We start from the raw sequence: 12,500 nt of genomic DNA, 5'->3' as shown, positions 1-12,500 counted from the left end.
TATGTCCATACATGCGCATACTGAAGCACACACCTTAGCTGGTCGCCTGGTCAAGCGTTCACTAGTCACCATAAATGGAAGCAAGTTTGAGAAAGTTGTCAGGTTAAGGCTGGCGCTGGCTCCGTGGTGGGCGCGGGGCTGTGTGGGGCGCAGGGCTGTGTAGGGTGCGGGGCTGCGAGGCTGAGGCGAGATGACACTGGTTTGGGACGAGCCGTTCACTTCCTTGCCGCCACTTAACGTGACGAAGCCTCCTTCAGGCAAGCCATGAGCACAGCCTCCACTAAAACAGTCAAGCCCACCTTGGTACGCGGCAAACTCACATACTAGCACTAGTTCAGCATACAATGCGAAAAAGAATTCGAGGACTAGCTAGTGTTATTTAGTCTAAATGCGGAACACAGCATCGTTGCAATTCTTTTTCGATCTCATCTGCATAAGAAGAAAAAAGTAAACGAACAGTAGTTTTGGTGAGTGTATCCCAGCCAGATGTTTACTGCATGTGGTCTGAGTGGAGAGGAGGAACGGTGACGTCATCTCCCAGTCACTTGCAAAAATATCCAAGTGGTCCCGATGCTTTCTTGGCTTTGGCTTCAGATTCCTCAAAGTATCTACAGGTTGGGCGTTAGATCTTTTAATTTATGAAGGAGTATCTTTAGAAAGGTGGCTGGACTGTGGGTAATACTTATTTATACGCTCACTTCACCAGAGGCGTGTTGCCGCGGAGCTGCCATCTGTAAACCTCCAGACTCATCGCTTCCTCCACGGGGCGCTGCTAACACCAAGGCACAAAGTTCGCATTAGTATCACTGACTGTCCTCTATGGATATGCATCTCTTGTATTTGTGTTTTTAGTTGTTCCTCCATACGTACAACATTGACGCTGTGCATGCTGTGGTGCTGCATTATGAAGTCCGCTGCTGTCATCACGCACATCAACACCTCGAAGGGTCGTCACAAGTGTGTTATTATCTGAACGTATTGCTTCGATATATGTGCCAGAACCATCACGCTCTACTTGTCAAGGGGATGGCTCAAAGACACGGCGAGGCAGGATTAAATGCACCAGTGTGTGTGTGTGTGTGTTTGTTTGTGTGTGTGTGTGTGTGTGTGTGTGTGTGTGTGTGTGTGTGTGTGTGTGTGTGTGTGTGTGTCGCAAGTTATAAGTGGAAAGCAAGTAATATGGCGGCAGTAAAAACAACGCTCAGACCATAACAGCATTTCTCTACCTTCCCTTACCTGGCCGTGACAACATACTTGCTCTGGTCCACAAACGGGCCGTGGTGTGAAGGATGGTGCCACTGTCATCATGTGGCTGTAAACAGTGCAATGTTATGAGCAACGAATAATTGGTAAATGCTGTATCGTAATGGAAATCAGAAGCATGACATTCTTGAGCCACAAATAGATATGATTAATGTTCCTAATATAGTGCTGGACTCTCAGGCGGGCTGGCGGGCGGCCAAACCCACCACCTCGTCTACGGTACATTGCTGCAGTCATTCCCGCCCACTGTCTCCACTGATTATTTGTCCTTTGTAGCGCAAGCAAACTGACCAAGGACAACAAAGCAACATAGAGGAGACGATCATAAAGTCTGCTCGCTTAAGGAAGGTTATTTGTTTATGAGCAGATTTTTTGCGGAGCACAGCAGTGTGAAGCAGTAGAGCAGCAGACTGACAGCTCAGCAGTGAAGTGAAGGTGCCGGTGCCCACCTCTTTCATCATTACAATGGACTGACTGGATGAGAGTGAGGAATCTTGTGCAGCAGGACCACTGCCGCGACAAGAGAGCATCCCCTCATCACACGCAAAGCTAAATGAAAGAAATCAAACGTGTTGCCCTGCGCGGCACCTCGTCCCAGACTGTACCACTGGTCAGGCCTATGAAGATCGTATGTTAAATGACGCTTATCATGTGACCATCAGCGTGTGAGTTTAGGAAGAAGCATGAATTTAAAACAGTAAGAAATAACATTAACGGTGACTACCTGCCGTGGCATTAACGGCGACCACCTGCCGTAGCACTAATAGTGACCACCTGCCATGGCACTAACAGTGACCACCTGCCGTGGAATTAACGGTGACCACCTCCCGTGGCACTAACAGTGACCACCTGCCATTGCACTGACAGTGACCACCTACCGTGGCACCAACGGTGACCACCTGGTGACCACCTGCTGTGCCACTAACTGTGACCACTTGCCGTGGTCACAAAGGCAAGCAGACACGCAGCACTGTGCAGAGAATGCGTATTAAGGATTAATGCCGTCATGCTTTCGGAAGATTTTAAATGTCCATGATATTCGTAAAGCAATTCCTTCTCGTTAATCTCATCGATGTCATGGCCTGAGGCTGACTGACAGAGAGAGAGAGAGAGAGAGAGAGAGAGAGAGAGAGAGAGAGAGAGAGAGAGAGAGAGAGAGAGAGAGAGAGAGAGAGAGTTTTTACCAAGGCCACTTTCAAAGCATAATACAGTAATGACTGGAAATCAAAAGTGAAGGACGTACAATACTTTACAGAATTAGAGTCGTCAGTTCTCAGATCGCGAGGAGGAAGTGCATGCAGGTACTCGTACTTGCTCCCATCACGCAGGGAAGAATGTGCACTGATAGAGACAGCAAGGTTCCCCAGTGGTGAGAGCACGATGAAGGAGCGTTCACACCATGGACTGCTTCCCACACACACTGGCAGGGTGTTTTAATGATAAAAATATAAATAAAATATTAATAGATAAATAAATAAGTAAATAAAGCTTCCTGATGGTGCTGATAATAATAATAACAACAACAACAGCAACAATAACAACAACAGCAACAACAACAACAACAACAACAACAACAACAACAACAACAACAACAACAACAACAACAACAACAACAACAACAACAACAACAACGATAACAACAATAACAACAACAACATCAATAATAATAATAATAATAATAATAATAATAATAATAATAATAATAATAACAATAATAATAATAATAATAATAATAATAATAATAATAATGATAATAATAATAATAATAATAGTATTAATAATAATGATAATATAAATAACAAAAAGAAGAACAGGAAGAAGAGGGAGGAGGAAGAGGAGGGGGAGGAGGAGAAGAAGAAGAAGGAGAAAGAGGAGGAGGAAGAGGAGGAGGAGGAGGAGGAGGAAGAGGAGGAGGGGGAGGAAAGAAGAAGAAAAAGAAGAAGACGAAGAAGAAGAAGAAGAAGAAGAAGAAGAAGAAGAAGAAGAAGAAGAAGAAGGACAACAACAACAACAACAACAACAACAACAACAACAAACTACCACCATCACAATCACCACCACCACCACCACCACAACAACAAACATGATGGTAACCTATTTCTCGGTGAGGAAAGTTCATAGCGGTACTGCAGACACAGAGAGATATCTATTCAAGTATGAGGTGACGTCAGTACAGCAGTAGAGGTGGCAGGACAGAGAAGGCTTATTGACGGTAGAACCAATCAAGGGAGTGTGCATGCTGGATGACTGAGAATGGGGAACCAGTCGATGAGAAGAGAAGGTATGAGAAGATTACCGTATCGCTTCGCTTTCCTTCTTTAATTCATTCATTCACTGCTATTTTGATATATTTGCCCTTACTCACTAACCACTCTTGGACATTTCTTCTTGTTCTACAGCAGCATCCAAACATTACACTGGCTAGAAATTGCAAAATCTGTTCTTTTTCAACCCTTTCTTCTAGGTGCTTATAAATATTTCATGCATTGCTTTTAGCGCTGTGAATTACTGCATATAACATTGAAAGGGTTAAATATACTAAGATAAAAAAAAAGGTTCTAAGATGGAAATCACAGAAAATCAATGGAATAGTTACAGTAAGGGCAAAGAAAAGATAAGAAAAAAAAAAAGAAAGGAATGGTAAGCGACTCAGATCACTACTTCGTCAATTCTTTTCGTTGGAACATAATGGAAAAAAAATGCTATGATCTGTAAATAATGAAAAATCACTCCCTTAGTTAGAGTAAGGGCTAAGAAGAAAACTGTAAGATGTGGTGGTTCTGCAAATTTGTCCAGCAGGAAGCAAAAGGAGCAAGAAATCCCTTTGTTTCAAGGATGCAATAAATACGGAAGTAGATAATTTTGGAAAAGAACAGGAACGAGAATAACCAAATGGAAACTTATAGGGAATCAAACATCATGGCAAAAGGTAGAGGGAGTAGAACTTTCGTGGATAAATGGGAAAATTGAAAGAACTGATTAAAAAAAAAAGTAAGAAGAGAGTAGATGAAGAGTTTGGTAGGAAACTGAGTGGAAAAAAAAAAAAAAAGAAAGAATACGTGTAAGAAGTTGTTCTGCAAGGAACTGGAGAGAGAGAGAGAGAGAGAGAGAGAGAGAGAGAGAGAGAGAGAGAGAGAGAGAGAGAGAGAGAGAGAGAGAGAGAGAGAGAGAGAGAGAGAGAGAGAATGTTAAAATGAAGATAGATGGAATTCTTGTCAGTAGCAAGGAAGAGCAAATGTGGAGAGTGTCAAGAAAAAGCATTTTGATAGTTTGTTTCATAAATGAGAAGACAGGAGAGGTAATAGAATCTAGTATGAGTTTAGACGTAAGTGAAGAACGAATGGAATTAGTAGGGAGGTGAATAAAAGGATAGTTTGGGTAAAGTGCAGGAAAACTACAAACATACATGGAATGACTGCAGAGGTTCTGAAATATGGAGATGGATTAGTATTAGATTGAATATTTCTTCGTGAACTGGCATGGAGGCAAGAAGTATCAGATGAGTGTAGGAAGGCAGTTAATGCACGTATGCCTCTCTATGATTATGAAGATTTAGGCTGTGGGAACGAATATAACAGCTGCAGGGATATAAGTTTGCTTATACTTTGCTTATAGTGTCAGAAAAAGCCTATGGGCGGGTCTTAACTGAGAGGTTGATGAAAGTGACAGAGGTGAAGGTCAGTGAGGAACAGCGAGGATTCAGCAAAAGAAAAGGTTGTGTGGCTCAAATTTTTGCAATGAAACTCGAGGAGCACTTAGGAAAAGACGAAAAGTTGCACGCAGCATTCATGGGCCCAGAGAAAGTATACAATAAAATGGATAACGAAGCCTTCTGGGATATTCTTAAAATTTATTGTGTTCGGGGGCAGCTGTTAGAGGAAATTAAAGTTTTTTTTTTTTTTTTTTTTTAGAGATGCAAAAGTGTGTATGAAGAGAGAAGGGGAACTTGAAGGAGTTTTGGCTATAGGAATACGAGTGAGACAGGGATGTGTGGTGACTCCGTGGTAGTTGAATTTTTTTTGTGGATGCTGTGTGACAGAGATGAAAGCTAACGCAGGAAACGGTGCTACGAGGTTGAAGTGGAATGGAGTGGGACAGGCTGCAACAGCATGTCTGATTGAACTATGACACTATCGGTGCTACTTTGGTATGCGATCTACATAGCCAACGTGATCTACGAGAGTCAAATTCTATTTTGGTATGCGATCTATCTGTTTTATTTATTTATTATGGCTTAAACAAAACATTATACATTTACTTATATCTATTGAAAAAAAAAAAAAAAATTTTATATATACATTTATTTTAGAAAATAATTGAAATTTTTATAGATTTGTTATAAAAAAAAAAAATCAATGAAGCAAATTTGAAACGAACGAACATCAGCTAGAAAAGCAAAAACTAGATCGTCAGAGTTTTCCTCATCGTACACCAGCAGAAATAATCAGCATATTATATAAGCCGAAATAATGATAACGAATTTGATGTTATGTTAAATAAATAAACAAATAAATAAATAAATAACGATGATTACGATGCGCGTGACAAAGATAACGATACGATTCCAGTTTCCACGATAACGATGCGAGTTTCCACGATAATTATGCGAGTTTCCACGATAACGATGCGATTCCACGATAACGATGCGATTCCACGATAACGATGCGAGTTTCCACGATAACGATGCGAGTTTCCACGATAATGATGCGAGTTTCCATGATAACGATGCGAGTTTCCACGATAACGATGCGATTCCACGATAACGATAGGAGTTTCCACGATAACGATGCGATTCCACGATAACGATAGGAGTTTCCACGATAACGATGCGATTCCAGTTTCCACGATAACGATGCGATTCCACGATAACGATGCGAGTTTCCACGATAACAATAGGAGTTTCCACGATAACGATGCGATTCCACGATAACGATGCGAGTTTCCACGATAACAATAGGAGTTTCCACGATAACGATGCGATTCCACGATAACGATGCGAGTTTCCACGATAACAATAGGAGTTTCCACGATAACGATGCGATTCCACGATAATGATACGAGTTTCCACGATAACGATGCGATTCCACGATAACGATGCGATTCCACGATAATGATGATAACGATGCGATTCTAGTTTCCACGATAACGATGCGGTTCCAGTTTCCACGATAACGATGCGATTCCATGATAACGATGCGAGTTTCCACGATAACGATGCTATACACATTGAAGTCTACCAACCTACATAGATACTAGGACGCACCCTTCCTCCCCAAGGGTCCATCCCAGTCCACTGGGTGTGAGAGCTGTGACGATGCAACCTTGCCGCACCTCACAAGGGTCGCCATGAGCAATGACCCACCACACACCACACGCCGCTCCCCAACCACTGTCATGAAGTGAGCCCTTTTCTCCCCTACAGGACCCCTCGTACTGCCAGTGTCTGGTGCATGGTGCACAGCGTGCCCTCGTTCATGGCGAGTTGTTCAGCCCGGCGTCATCATAATCAAGGGACCCGTACACACCCTCCACCAGACTCTATGGAAAGAGCCCTTACTCCCCATAAGGACTCTCCCCTCTGGGCAACATCTGGTGAATGGTAGACATTGATCTCTTGCTTATGGCGACCCCTTGCCTAGTGTGAGGCGCTGCAAGTGGACGACTAATACTGAAGCTTGAGGCCACAAAGGAAAAGAAGGACCTGCTGCCAGTTCTCTGCCTTGGGCCCCAGGCCGGACCCGACAGCCACCTTCTTCCCCCGTGCGGCACCCAAGGCCATCACGGCCCTCAACGAATTTTGGCCGAAAGTTCTCAAACGTCATTTAAATTTTGATCCGAATATTAAATCGTCGATGGTAAATGAAAAATACTTTTGGTTTGAAAGTGTGCAAGAGTCGGCTGATCAATGAAACAAGATGAGGCAGCTTTGCTCCGGAGTATTTAGAGTGTACCTTGCATGTTTGCTGCCCGTGAATATTCGCATGTTCGTGTGTGACTAGATAGAAGCAGTAATCTAATGGTGGTGCCTAGTTAATGGGGAACTAGAAGATTAGACACATTTCTGGATAGAGAGGATGAGTGGACGTAGGTTAGCATGTCTTGTACACGAACTGTCGTCAGTAGACCTACTTATATATATATATATATATATATATATATATATATATATATATATATATATATATATATATATATATATATATATATATATATATATATATATATATATATATATATATATATATATATATATATATATATATATATATATATATATATATATATATATATATATATATATATATATATATATATATATATATATATATATATATATATATATATATATATATATATATATATATATATATATATATATATATATATATATATATATATATATATATATATATATATATATATATATATATATATATATATATACGAGGTGTGTCATTAAAGTTCCAGGACTGGTGTCCTAAAAGATGAATTTCAAACCCAAGCCACAAACCACCATATTTCCCCTTCAAAGTAATCCTTCTGGAGTATACAACTGCGCTCCCAACCCTCTACAGTCACTAATCTTTTTCTTACGTGCTTTTAAAATCATGTCCTCTGTTGCAGGTCGTTTAACAATGAGCGCTGAACAGCGAACAAACTTGAAGTTTTTGGTGCAGTTGGGGAAAACGCCGTCAGAAGCACTGGGTATGCTGCAAAAAGTGTACGGGGATGAGACAATGTCACGCTCACGTGTTTTTGAGTGGTGCAAGAGGTTCAAAGAGGGCCGGGAGGACGTGGAAGATGACCCCAGGAGTGGAAGACCCTCAACGAGCAGGAATGAGGCCAATGTTGAGCGTGTCAAGCAGATGGTGCGTGACGATCGTCGGTTGACTGTTCGAAAGATCGCAGATGAGCTTGGCATGAACCACAACAGCGTGTGGAAGATTATCACTGAAGATCTGGGCATGCGGAAAGTCTGTGCGAAGATGGTGCCGAGACTCCTGAACGATGACCAGAAGGGACGACGCATGCAGGTGTGTCAGGACATCCTCGAGCGTCTGGAAACTGAACCAGACTTGCTCAGGAGAGTCATCACCGGCGATGAGTCCTGGGTATTTGAGTACGACCCGGAGACCAAACGCCAGAGCCTTCAATGGAAGAGTCCGGCGTCGCCACGGCCGAAGAAAGCAAGGCAGTCCAGGTCCAGCTTCAAGGTCATGTTGATCGCTTTCTTCGATGTGAGGGGCATCGTCCACTGCGAGTTCTTGCCACAGGGCCAGACAGTCAACCAACATGTGTACAAAGAAGTACTGCGGCGTCTGCTTCGTGCAGTGCGCGAGAAGAGGCGGGAGTTGTGGCAGGGCAACTCGTGGCTGCTTCACCACGACAATGCGCCTGCTCACAATGCCCTGAGCATCAGAGAGTTCTTGGCCAAGAAGAACATCGCCGTGCTGGAGCAACCGCCCTACTCACCTGACCTCGCTCCGTGCGACTTCTTCCTCTTCCCCAAGCTCAAGGAGGTCATGAAGGGGACCCGTTTTGATGATGCGGACGACATCAAAAAGGCCGTGACGACGGAGCTGAGGAGCATCCCGCAAGAATCCTTCCAGCAGTGCATGCAAGCCTGGCAGAGAAGGATGGACAAGTGCATGCGGTGCCAGGGGGATTACTTCGAAGGAGATAACCTATAGTTTGTAGCCTGGATGTGAAATAAAACTTGTGTGGCACCAGTCCTGGAACTTTAATGACACACCTCGTATATATATATATATATATATATATATATATATATATATATATATATATATATATATATATATATATATATATATATATATATATATCCTATTATGCTCTTTAAAAGTAAGAAATAGATCGTCAGTTTTTTTTTTTCTCATCACACACCGGCAGATATAAGGTAAGATTGGAAGGTCGTTTCTTTTACTCTCATTTATTTATTTATTTATTTATTTATTTTTTATTTTTTCGAAATGCAAGCTTTTGAGTCTAGCCTGCTTCTTTCAATTGCCTGAGTGTTTGCTCTAGTGTTTTGATCAACATTATGTCGCTGATGGTTGACAGTTAAATGATGGTGATTTAAACGCTTTAAATTAGAATATGCTGGTCATTCGTCACAATGAAAAACAGAATTTTCCGCAACTTCTCTTTGAATTATGGGTTCTAGTGTTTCACGATTTCTTCTTTGTGCGTTAAAATAACGCCAATCTCCACCTTTCTTCACTACCAATATCCAGGAACCATCAATTCGTCGTCCATGGTTTGGGTTGTTTTCCACCTCAGCCTCGCTGTCGTTTGATTCTGGTAATCTTGCAGTAATTTACCTCTGTTGTATTTTCGGCTTCCCGCGAACCGCGCTTCGTCAATTTGCACTGGCTCTTCTTTAATGCTTACCATTTTTCCACGATTGTTAACAGAAACAACTTGTGAACAAACCACACGACACACATGAAACCAATCACAGATTGCTTCGGTACTTCTGCCTGTCAATTCATGCACTGAAACATGAGATATCTTGAATAGAAAAAAAAAATAAATAAAAATAAATAAATAAATAAAATAAATAAATAAATAAATAAAATAAATAATAAATAAATAAAAATAAATAGACAAATAAATAAATAAAATAAATAATAAATAAATAAACAAAAAATCTGGCACACAGAAAGCTTGCAAACTACTGTTAAATGCAACTGCCTTCGTCTCGTCTGTGATCTCGTTGTAAAACTCTTTAGCTAACATCTGAAGGGTTCTTTATATATTCAGATGTCAATAAGCAGGTAAAATCACGGAAAGGAGCGCAGGTCGGCTATCGAGACTGATGTCTATGCCGGAATGAAGTATGCTGTTGCTAAATGCAGTACCTTGTTGAGTCGGGACCGGAGCTTCGACACTCGAACAGACATTCCACTCGTGCTTCAGGCTCTCTAACCAGACATTCTCTCGAAACCAAGACAACTGTTTTCCTTGTCTCTTGATAACAAAAGGAAAAAGTATAACTTTTCTTGTTGTACATACATCACAATATAAAGTGTAGATCGCATACCAAAGTAGCTTCATGACACGTAGATCGCATACCAAAGTAGCAACACACTGTCTTACTAACACACACACACACACACACACACACAGAGAGAGAGAGAGAGAGAGAGAGTGTGCGTGTGTGTGTGTGAAACAGAAACAGAAGATGAATGCTGGGAATAGTAACGTGATGGTGTTTGAGAAGAGAGAAGTAGAGTGTAATTTTAGGAAATACTACAGGGTGAGTGTGTCAGCTGGAGGATGTGAGGTGGTTATAAGAGGAGAGAGAATGGAGGAGGGGAGTGAAATTAAGTAACTGGGAATAGTGTTCGGTAAACATGGTGAGACGGATGGAGAGCTGCATAAGTAGGTCATTTAGAGTGAGATGGGAGAGTAAGAGCAGTGAAAATGTGTATGAATGATTTAGTGCGAACGCCTGTGCAAGCGGTGGAAATTTTGGAGTTGTGGAATGGATGAATTAAAAGGAACAGTGAGTGAAGTAAAACGGCCAAACAGATGATGAAGAACGAAGAGATCGAAAACAGAGCGTACATGAACAGAAAGTTGAAGGGGCTGATTGGAGAGGAAGGTCACTTAGAAGATGGAAGGACAGAGTGAAGGTGTACACGTGTGAAAGAGACGTTAGTAGATGCCAAACACATGAACAAGCAAGAAAAGAGTGTTTGGATAGGGAGAAATGGAAGCTCCTCTGCCTTGAATACCCAAATGGGAATGTTCCCAGGAGCTAGATATCAAACATATAGACAGACATACAGATAGATAAATCGATAAATAGATAGACAGATAGATAGATAGTTAGATAGATTGTAGAAACAATAAGAGTAAGAGAAGGGCGCACTCTCACTAGTGATAAATTCCCTTTACTTTACTTCATTCCTGTCTCGCGCTACCAAAGTGTTGCAATAAGAGCAGGGGCGTACTCAAAGCATTTATCTGACGCCAGGGTCAATCCCCCCCTCCCCCCCTCACACACACACACACACACACACACACACACACACACCAAACTGACTACACTGGTTTCACACCAAATAAATATAGCACTTACTTAGGGCAAATATTATTGTGAATGAAAGATCTCTCTCTCTCTCTCTCTCTCTCTCTCTCTCTAGGAGCTGCGGGCGAGGGGTTGGCCTGCCTGAGTGACAAATTGCAGGGAATGGAGTGGGACGGATTGCAGTAGCGTGTCTGTTTGCAGATGACATTGTCTTACTATATATAGCAGGATATATAGTAGTGTGTGTGTGTGTGTGTGTGTGTGTGTGTGTGTGTGTGTGTGTGTGTGTTGGGAGGGCGGGAACTTCAGAGTAACGGATCTCTCTCTCTCTCTCTCTCTCTCTCTCTCTCTCTCTCTCTCTCTCTCTCTCTCTCTCTCTCTCTCTCTCTCTCTCTCTCCTCTAAGAAGTTCACGAGATTAATATGCTATACCAGCGTTGCGTACACTAAGTTTGCCGTGCTGTGCATCCACGTGATGTATCCGTGCACCCCGTTGCATGCACAAGTACCGCCGTGCACTAAAGTGGCTTCCAGTAACACCAATGAGAACACAAGAATATCTGCTCGCTCTTCTTACAGAGCTGTTTGCTCACTCACAAAAATATATTTTCTTGCTTCATTCTAACTTTAAGATGCCAAGTCTTCCATAAAATTATGTGTTAATAAGCTATGTGACAAAAGGCGGACAAGATCTTCCTGCGATATTTGACAACTCCAGTAGTGTTGCGTGCACCCGTGCACTGAGTTCTGCGCACGCGCAATGTTTACATTTGTACCAGTAGTGGTTGTTCTTACAGAATTGTCTGCGCATTCACAAATAAGTATTTCTTTGCTTCATATTAACTCTGAAGTGTCAAACCCACAATGAAAACATGTGTTGAAAAATTTGCCGGCGCTATCTGGCAATCCCACGCGAGTGAAGTTGGCAACATCTACGATGTGACTCTAGATTTATTCATACCATATTGGTTACACTGGTTTCATACACCAAGTAAATGTAGCACCTAAGGCGTTTTCACTAGTGGTCCGCCACAGCATACAGTGTTTGAGTTTTTACTGAAAATGAATCACAACCCCGCTGCCACGCAACAGGCGCCACAGTCCTTGGGAAAAACTAGTGTACATCATTCAACTGATTCTAGGTAGTAATTCTGTAAGATACAGGATAAGAAAAAAAAAAG

The sequence above is a fragment of the Scylla paramamosain genome, chromosome 16 (assembly GCF_035594125.1).
Source record: "Scylla paramamosain isolate STU-SP2022 chromosome 16, ASM3559412v1, whole genome shotgun sequence".
NCBI classification, from domain to species: Eukaryota; Metazoa; Arthropoda; class Malacostraca; order Decapoda; family Portunidae; genus Scylla; species Scylla paramamosain.
This window is presented reverse-complemented; position numbering follows the sequence as displayed.